General features: G+C 38.0%; 1 pseudogene; it reads right to left on the reverse strand.

Annotated features, from left to right (window-relative positions):
• Positions 1-7,552: 7,552 nt before the first annotated feature.
• Positions 7,553-9,167, reverse strand: LOC123856550 (glutathione reductase, mitochondrial-like; annotated as a pseudogene).
• Between the last annotated feature and the right edge of the window lie 232 nt (positions 9,168-9,399).

The raw sequence follows: 9,399 nt of genomic DNA on the forward strand, positions 1-9,399 counted from the left end.
TTCACTCTTAAGAGGACCTGATGTATATAGTTTAAAATTTATATAATATTAAAAACTTAAATACTCTGTCTCTCTCACATAATAACTATGTTTGTGTATGATTGGGTTTGACATTGTACCTTTTAGAACCTCCATTTCTTTATCAGTAAAATAAGATATTTGGCCCGAATCCACAGCTTTTATCCAGAGTGTCCATCAGGATCTTCTGCTGCACTTTGTAAATGTACCATTGCCCTGGAACTACCACCAGAAATTTGAATTTTGTGAGATTTGAGTAGGTCCTGGGCACAAATATATTTATAAATTTCCACAGGTGATTCTGATGCCTACCTAGGTTCAAAACATTGGTCTAGATCTGTGGTTGCATTTCATAATGTCCTGAAAAGTTTTTAAAAATGTTAATCTGCAGGATTATCACCAAAATGGCAGAGGAGTAGGAGACCTTAGTTCCTTCTGGTCCTAGGAATTCAGCTATATAGCTATCAAGTAATTCTGAACACCTGCAAATTCAACCAGAGATCTAAGAATAGTTGCAACTCTATAAATATAACAGCAACCACTTTCTACTGGGAAGATGGAAAAACTCACTTCAAAAAAGAGAATAAGAGGTAGTACTGACTGCCAGGGACCTAATTAGTATAAACATAAGTAAGATGTTGGAACTAGAGCTCAGAATAATGATTATAAAGATTCTAGCTGAGCTTGAAAAAAGCACAGCAGGCACTAGAGAATCCCTTTCTGGAGAAATAAAAGAACTAAAATCTAACCATGTCAAAATCAAAAAGGAAATTAACAAGATGCAATAAAGAATGGAGACTCTAACTGCTAGGATAAATGAGGCAGAAGAGAGAATTATTGATATAGAAGACAAAATTATGGAGAAATAAAGAAGCTGAGAAAAAGAGATAAACAAGAATTTGAGAGATAAGTGATACCAAAATCAAAACAATATTAGAATAATTGGGATCCTAGAAGAAAAGGAAAGAGAGAGAAAGGCAGAAGGTATATTGGAGCAAATTATAGTGGAGAACTTCCCTAATCTGGGGAAAGAAACAGGTATCCAAGCCCAGGAGGAACAGAGAACCCCCCTCAAAATCAATAAAAATAGGTCAAGACCCCAACATATAATAGTGAAACTTGCAAATCTCAGAGATGAAAAGAAATCCTGAAAGCAGCTCGTAACAAGTGGTCCATAACCTACAAGGGTAGAAACATTAGATTGGCAGCAGACCTAGCCACAGAGACCTGGCAGGCCAGAAAGGACTGACGTGATATATTCAGGGTGCTAAATGAGAAAAATATGCAGACAAGAATATTTTATCCAGCTAGGATGTCATTCAAAATAAAAGGAGTGATAGAAAGCTTCCAGGAAAAACAGAAATTAAAACAATGTATGATTAACTAGCCCTGCAAGAAATATTAAAGGGGATTGTTTAAGCAAAGAGAGAGCCCAAAATTAAGATAGGCCAGAAAGGAGCAGAGCCCTTCTACAGAAGCAGTAAATTACAGGTAATACAATGGCACTAAATTCATATCTTTCAATAGTTACTCTGAATGTAAATGGGCTAAATGCCCCAATCAAAAGACACAGGGTATCAGATTGGATAAAAAATCAAGACGCATCGATATGCTGTCTGCAAGAGACTCATTTTAGATCCAAGGACACCTCCAGATTGAAAGTGAGGGGTGGAAAACCATTTATTATGCTAATGGACATCAAAAGAAAGCTGGAGTGGCAATCCTTATATCAGAAAAATTAGATTTTAAGCAAAAGACTATGATAAGAGATGAGGAAAGACACTATATCATAATTAAAGGGTCTATCCCCTCACTGCCATGGACAGATCATCTAAGCAGAAGATCAACAAAGAAACAAAGACTTTGAATGACACACTGGACCAGATGGACATAACAGGTATATACAGAACTTTCCATTCTAAAACAACAAAAACTCATTCTTCTTGAGTGTATATGGAACATTCTCCAAAATAGATAACATTCTGGGTCACAAATCAGGTCTCAACAAGTATCAGAAGATTGGGATCATTTCATGCATATATTTGGACCACAATGCTTTGAAACTGGACAAGAGGAAATTTGAAAAGAACTCAAGTACATGGAGGCCAAAGAGCATCCTGCTAAGGAATGAATGGGTCAACAAGGAAATTAAACTGGAATTAAAAAAATTCATGGAAACAAATGAAAATGAAAACACCACTGTTCAAAACCTTTGGGATGCAGCAAGGCTGTCCTAAGAGGGAAGTATATAGCAATATAAACCTTTCTCAAGAAACAAGAAAGTCCTCAAATACACAACCTACCTTACACCTAAAGGAGTTGGAAAAATAACAGGAAATCAAGCCTAAATTCAGCAGGAGAAGAGAAATAAGAAAGATCAGAGCAGAAATCAATGAAATAAAAACCAAAAGAACAGTAGAACCAATGAACAAAACTAGAAACTGGTTCTTTGAAAGAATTAATAAGATTGATAAACCCCTGGTCAGACTTATCCAAAAGAAAACAGAAAGGACCCAAATAAATAAAATCATGAATGAAAGAGAGATCACAATTAACACTGAAGAAATATAAACAATTATAATAGGATATTATGAGCAACGATATGCCAACAAATTAGGCAATCTGGAGGAAATGGATGCATTCTCAGAGATGTATAAACTACCAAAACTGAAACAGAAAAATATAGAAAACCTGAACAGACCCATAACTAACAAGGAAATTGAAGAAGTAATAAAAAATCTCCCAACAAACAAGAGTCCAGGGCAGGAAGACTTCCCAGTGGAATTCTACCAAACATTTAAAGAAGAATTAATACCTATTCTACTGAAGCTGTTTCAAAAAATAGAAACAGAAGGAAAACTTCCAAACTCGTTTTATGAGGCCAACATTACCTTTTTCCCCAAAACAAAGACCCCACCAAAATGGAGAATTACAGAACAATATCCCTGATGAACATGGATACAAAAATTCTCAACAAAATAATAGCCAATGGGATCCGACAGTACATTAAAAGGATTATTCACCAAGACCAAGTGGGATTTATTCCTGAGCTGCAAGGGTGGTTCAACATCCACAAATCAATCAATATGATACACTACATAAGTACACTACATAAGTAAAAGAAAGGACAAGAACCATATGATCCTCTCAATAGAAGCAGAAAAAGCATTTGACAAAGTACAGAATTCTTCTTTGATTAAAACTCTTCACAGGGTAGGGATAGAGGGATCATACATACCTCAGTATCATAAAAGCCATCTATGAAAAGCCCACAGTGAATATCATTCTCAATGGGGAAAAGCTGAGAGCTTTTCACTAAGGTCAGGAATATGGTAGGAACATCCACTCTCACCACTGTTGTTCAACAAAGTATTGTAAGTCCTAGGCTCAGCAATCAGACAACAGAAAGAAATAAAAAGCATCCGAATCAGCAAAGAAGTCAAACTCTCACTCTTTGCAAATGACATGATACTCTGTGGAAAACCCAAAAGACTCCACCCCAAAACTGCTAGAACTCATACTGCAATTCAGCAGTGTGGCAGGATATAAAATAATCAAAGCAAATAAATTAGTTGCATTTCTATCTTCTATCTTCTACACTAACAATGAGACAGAACAAATACAGAACAAAGAGAAATTAAGGAATTGATCCCATTTACAACTGCACCCAAAACCATAAGATATATAGGAATAAACATAACCAAAGAGGCAAAGGATCTGTACTCAGAAAAAAACTGTAGAACACTCATGAAAGAAACTGAGGAAGACACAAAGAAATGGAAAATGTTCCATGTTCATGGATTGTAAGAACAAATATTGTTAAAATGTCTATGCTACCTATAGCAATCTACTCATTCAATGCAATCCTTATCAAAATACCATGACCTTTTTTCACAGAGGTGGAACAAATAATTCTAAAATTTGTATGGAACCAGAAAAGAACCTGAATCTCCAAGGAAATGTTGAAAAAGAAAATCCAAACTGGTAGCATCAAAATTCTGGACTTCAAGCTCTATTACTAAGCTGTAATCATCAAGATGTTATGGCACAGGCACAAAAACAGACACATATATCAATGAAATAGAATAGAGAATCCAGAAATGGACCCTCAAGTCTATGGTCAACTAATCTTTGACAAAGTAGGAATGAATATCCAATGGAAAAAAGATAGTGTCTTCAACAAATGGTGCTGGGAAAATTGGACAGCCACATGAAGAAGAATGGAACTGGACCATTCTCTTACACCATACACAAAGATAAACTCTAAATGGATGAAAGACCTCAATGTGCGACAGGAATCCATCAAAATCCTAGAGGAGAACACACGCAACAACCTCTGTGACCTTGGCCATAGCAACTTCTTGCTAGATATATCTCCAAAGACAAGGGAAACAAAGGCAAAAATGAACTACTGAAACTTCACCAAGATAAAAATCTTTTTCACAGCAAAGGAAACAGCTGACAAAACCAAAAGACAGCCTACAGAATGGAAAAAATACTTGCAAATTACATATAAGATAAAAGGCTAGTATCCAAGATCTATAAAGAACTTATTAAATTCAACACTCAAATAACAAATAATCCAATCAAGAAATGGGCAGAAGACATGAACACACACTTCTCCAAAGAAGACATACAAATGGCCAACAGACACATGAAAAAATGTTCCACATCACTTGGCATCAGGGAAGTACAAATCAAGACCACAATTAGATACCACCTCACACCAGTCAGAATGGTTAAAATTAACAAGTCGGGAAATGACAGATGTTCATGAGAATGTGGAGAAAGGGGAATCCTCTCACATTGTTGGTGGGAATGAAAGCTGGTATAGCCACTCTGGAAAACAGTATGGAGGTTCCTCAAGAAGTTAAAAATAGAGCTATCCTATGACCCAGCAATTGCACTACTGGATATTTACCCCAAAGATACAAATGTAGTGATCCAAAGGGGCACCTGCATGCCAATGTTCATAGCAGCAATGTCCACAATAGCTAAACTGTGGAAAGAGCTGAGATGTCCATTGACAGTTGAATGGATAAAGAAGATGTGGTATGTATATACAATAGAATATTACTCAGCCATTAGAAAGGATGAATACTTACCATTTACATTGAAGTGGTTGGAACTGGAGGGCATTTTGCTGAGTGAAATATGTCAATCAGAGAAAGACAATTATATGGTTTCACTTATATGTGGAATAAAGAAACAGCACAGAGTATTATAGGGGAAGAGAGGGAAAACTGAATGGGAAGTCATCAGAGAGGGAGAAAAACCATGAGAGACTCTTAACTATAGGAAACAAACTGAGGGTTGCTGGAACGGAGGGAAGTGGGGGAATGAACAATGGGTATTATATAATACTGATGAATCACTGACCACTATCTCTGAAACCAATAAAACATTATATGTTAATTAATTGAATTTAAATAAAAAATGGAAAAAATGTTAATCTACAGGTCTCACTACAGACTAATTAAATCAAAATCTCTGAGGGGACTCATTTTTTTTTGTTTGTTTGCTCCATTTACATTTTATTTATTTATTTTTTATTTATTTTTTTATTATGTTATGTTAGTCATCATACAGTACATCATTAGTTTTTGATGTAGTGTTCCATGATTCATTGTTTGTGTACAACACCCAGTGCTCCATGGAAATACATGCCCTCCTTAATACCCATCACTGGGCTAACCTATACCCCCACACCCCTTCCCTCTAAAACCCTCAGTTTGTTTCTCAGAGTCCATAGTCTCTCATGGTTATCTCCCCCTCTTCATTTTTCCCTTTCTTCTCCTAATGTCCTCCATGTTATTCCTTATGTTCCACAGATAAGTGAAACCATATGATAATTGACATCCTCTGCTTGACTTATTTCACTTAGCATAATCTCCTCCAGTTCCATCCATGTTGATGCAAAAGTTGGGTATTCAACCTTTCTGATGGCTGAGTAATATTCCATTGTATAGGATGCTTGGGTGGCTCAGTCGTTAAGCATCTGCCTGTGGCTCAGGTCATGATCCCAGGGTCCTGGGATCGAGCTCCGCATCAGGCTCCCTGCTTGGCAGGAAGGCTGCTTCTCCCTCTAACACTCCCCCCTGCTTGTGTTCCTGCTCTTGCTATTTCTCTCTCTCTGTCAAATAAATAAATAAAATCTTTAAAAAAAATACTCCATTATATATATGGACCACATCTTCTTTATCCATTTTTCTGTTGAAGGGCATCTCGGCTCTTTCCACAGTTTGGCTATTGCGGACATTGCTGCTATGAACATTGGGATGCATGTGGCCCTTCTTTTCACTGTATCTGTATCTTTGAGGTAAATGCCCAGCAGTGCAATTGCTGGGTCATAGGGTAGCTCTATTTTTAACTTTTTGAGGAACCTCCACACTGTTTTCCAAAGTGGCTGTATACTAACTTGCATTCCCACCAACATTGTAAGAGGGTTCCCCTTTTTCCACAACCTCTCCAACACTTGTTTCTTACCTTGTCAATTTTTGCCGTTCTAACTGGTGTAAGGTGGCATCTCAATGTGGTTTGATTTGAATTTCCCTGATGGCTAATGATGATGTACATTTTTTCACATGTCTGTTATCCATTTGTATGTCTTCTTTGGAGTCTGAGGGTACTCATACTTTAATATTTTTTAAATCACCTCTGGTAATTCCAATATGTGGTTAAAGTTGAGAACTGGTGGTCAAAATCACTGTTATTATTATCATTAGAGGAGATAAATACTGAAAATCGGAATAAGTATTTAGAAACTTTATAACAATTTGACGCTGCTGCTCTATCCAAGTGATCAGGATAATTTCCTCTTTATTATCTGTTATTATCATTTTTTTTTTTGTAAGAAGAAAAGGCTATGATTTTATTTTCATATATTTGGAAATAGTTTTCAGGAAAAAAATGACAAGAACACATAAAAAACTTGAAATCATTCATTGAACTATGATCTCTCAGCAGAGAAAGAGACTTTGAATCCCTCTCCTTCTGAAAGCAGAAATCACTTCCAAAATGTCCCTCACTTGTGTAAATCTTTCCCAAGTTTGATGTACTTCACCTCATAAAAGGAACATTATTTTTAATCATTTAAAGGAAAAGAAATAAAATAGGGAAGGCGGGTTTCTTATGTTAAACACTTTTGGAGAAAGGTCACATCTTTGAAGCAACTTTGCAATATACAGAGCCTATAAAAATTAGCAAGTGATACTCATTCAAGCACCTTAATTAACTGTACTTCATATAGTTTTATAGCTGGGATGAGGCTCAAACAAAAACAAAACAGAACAAAATAAAAAACCAGCTAGCACAGAGCTGTTAATAAATTAAAAAAAGAAAGAAAAGAAAACCCAACTTTAAAATATTGATTATTGTGAGGTGCAATCAAATGAAAATTAACCCTGGATGACAAAACAGCTTTCTAATTACATAAATAAGTCCTATTATGCACTGAAAATTTCCACTATCAGAATTTCCTGATTATAGTAAAATGGGAACGGTAAGTAAACATGGTAACTTGATTCTTTTTGGGTCTCCTGGTCCAGCTGCCCTCCATAAGAGTCTCTGGGTTTTCAACAAAGCATGACCAGTCCTTCTGAAGAGGTAGGGTGAATAGCAACTGTGTTGTCAAAGTCAGCTTTTGTTGCTCCCATTTTAACTGCAACAGCAAAACCCTGCAGCATTTCATCACACCTGATTCCTTGTGTATGGATCCCAACCACCTTTTCCTCTGCGGTGGCACAAACCATTTTCATCACACATTTTGTTTTCTTTTTGGTAACCACATGATATATTGGGGTAAAGGTGGTTGAATAGGTCTTCACATTTTCTTTTCAATATTTATAAATGGCCTCATCTTCTGTGAGTCCCACTATCCCAAACAGGAGGGCGGGGGGGGGGGTGGCTGAAGATGACTGTGGGGAAGTTGTCATAGTCTAATTTGGAATCTTCTTTGCATTCCAAAAGTCTATGGGCAAGTTTTCAGCCAGCAGCTATGGCACCTGGAGTAAGAAGAGCTTTTCTACACATGTCCCCAACTGCATAGATGCCTTTTACGCTGGTATTCTGGAATTCATCTACTATGATATGACCTTTGTCATCGGTTTAAATGCCCACTTTGTTTAAATTCAGACTCCACTGGAGTTTGGGTCCCGCCCAATGGCCCATAGCAGGCAGTCAACATCTGGAATTGTGGTCAAGATGGGTTTCCTACCAGAACTTAAGTAATCATGCACAGTTCCAAGCCTGAAGAAGTCTTTTTAACTTCCTTGACCTGTGAGTACTTCAGGACCTCTATGCCAGAATTCTCCAGCTCTTCAGTGCAGTTTGAACTGATAATTGAATCAAAATTTCTAAGTACCTTATCAAGCCGGTATCATTAGTGATGTCTTTGAACCCAGAGCAGAAAGAATCCCAGCTATCGCTACAACAATGTAGCCTGCACCAACAATGACACTGTGGCCAGGCAATACTTCCAATTGGGAAAATCCATCGCTGGTTATTCCTAGGTTGGCACTGGGGATCTGGCTCTCCTGAGGACATGAGGGCAAGCCACCTGTAGCAATCAGGATGTAAGAAGCAGTGTATTTGTTCCCATTGACCTCTACTGTGGGCTCGAGATCACACGTGAATGATGCGTGGCCCTGGATGATTTCTATATGGGACTTGGTTTGATTATTTTGATAGATGGTATTCAGGCAGCTCACATAGGCATCACGCTTTTCCTTTATAACGTGCCAATTGAATTTACTCTTACAACTTTGAAAGCCGTAATCAACATGATCGTGCATGAATTCAGAGTGGACAGTTGTGTTCCACATTACCTTTTTGGATACACATCCAACATTCACGCATGTGCTGCCCAGCTTGTGGCTCTCCACCATGGCAGCCCTAGCGCCCAGCTCTGCCACCCTGTGTGCACTGGCCAGACAGCCCGAGCAGCCCCCATCACCAGGTAGTCTTAAGAGGCCACGATGCCGGCAGCGGGCGGAGGGCGCTGTGGCTGAGGCTCTGGCCTGCACGCCATGGAACCAGAGAGGGCGCGGGTGGGCCCCAGCAGAGGCAGTGGAAAGCGGGGGAAGGCGCGCGCTGCCCGCCGCTAGCTCGGGCCAGGTGCTGGTGGTCAGGGCATGGGGCAGCAGGGCCATGCACGTGAAGTCTATTGCCTACTATTTTTCAAATATTTCTTTATATTTTCTTTTATTTTGGTTTTGCTTTCTTCTTACTCTTTTGCTTCTTTTGGTGTTATCTTTTTCTTCTTAAAAAATGTTTATGGTATTTCACAGTCCACAACAGATTGGGAATTAATATAAACATACAAACAAGCAACCAAACAAGCAAAGCTTGATTCCTCCATAGTTAGGAATGCTGGTACAGATA

Source organism: Mirounga angustirostris, unplaced genomic scaffold (assembly GCF_029215605.1).
Source record: "Mirounga angustirostris isolate CCGP_5_RB_7025 unplaced genomic scaffold, mMirAng1.0.hap1 SCAF_13, whole genome shotgun sequence".
Classification (NCBI taxonomy): domain Eukaryota; kingdom Metazoa; phylum Chordata; class Mammalia; order Carnivora; family Phocidae; genus Mirounga; species Mirounga angustirostris.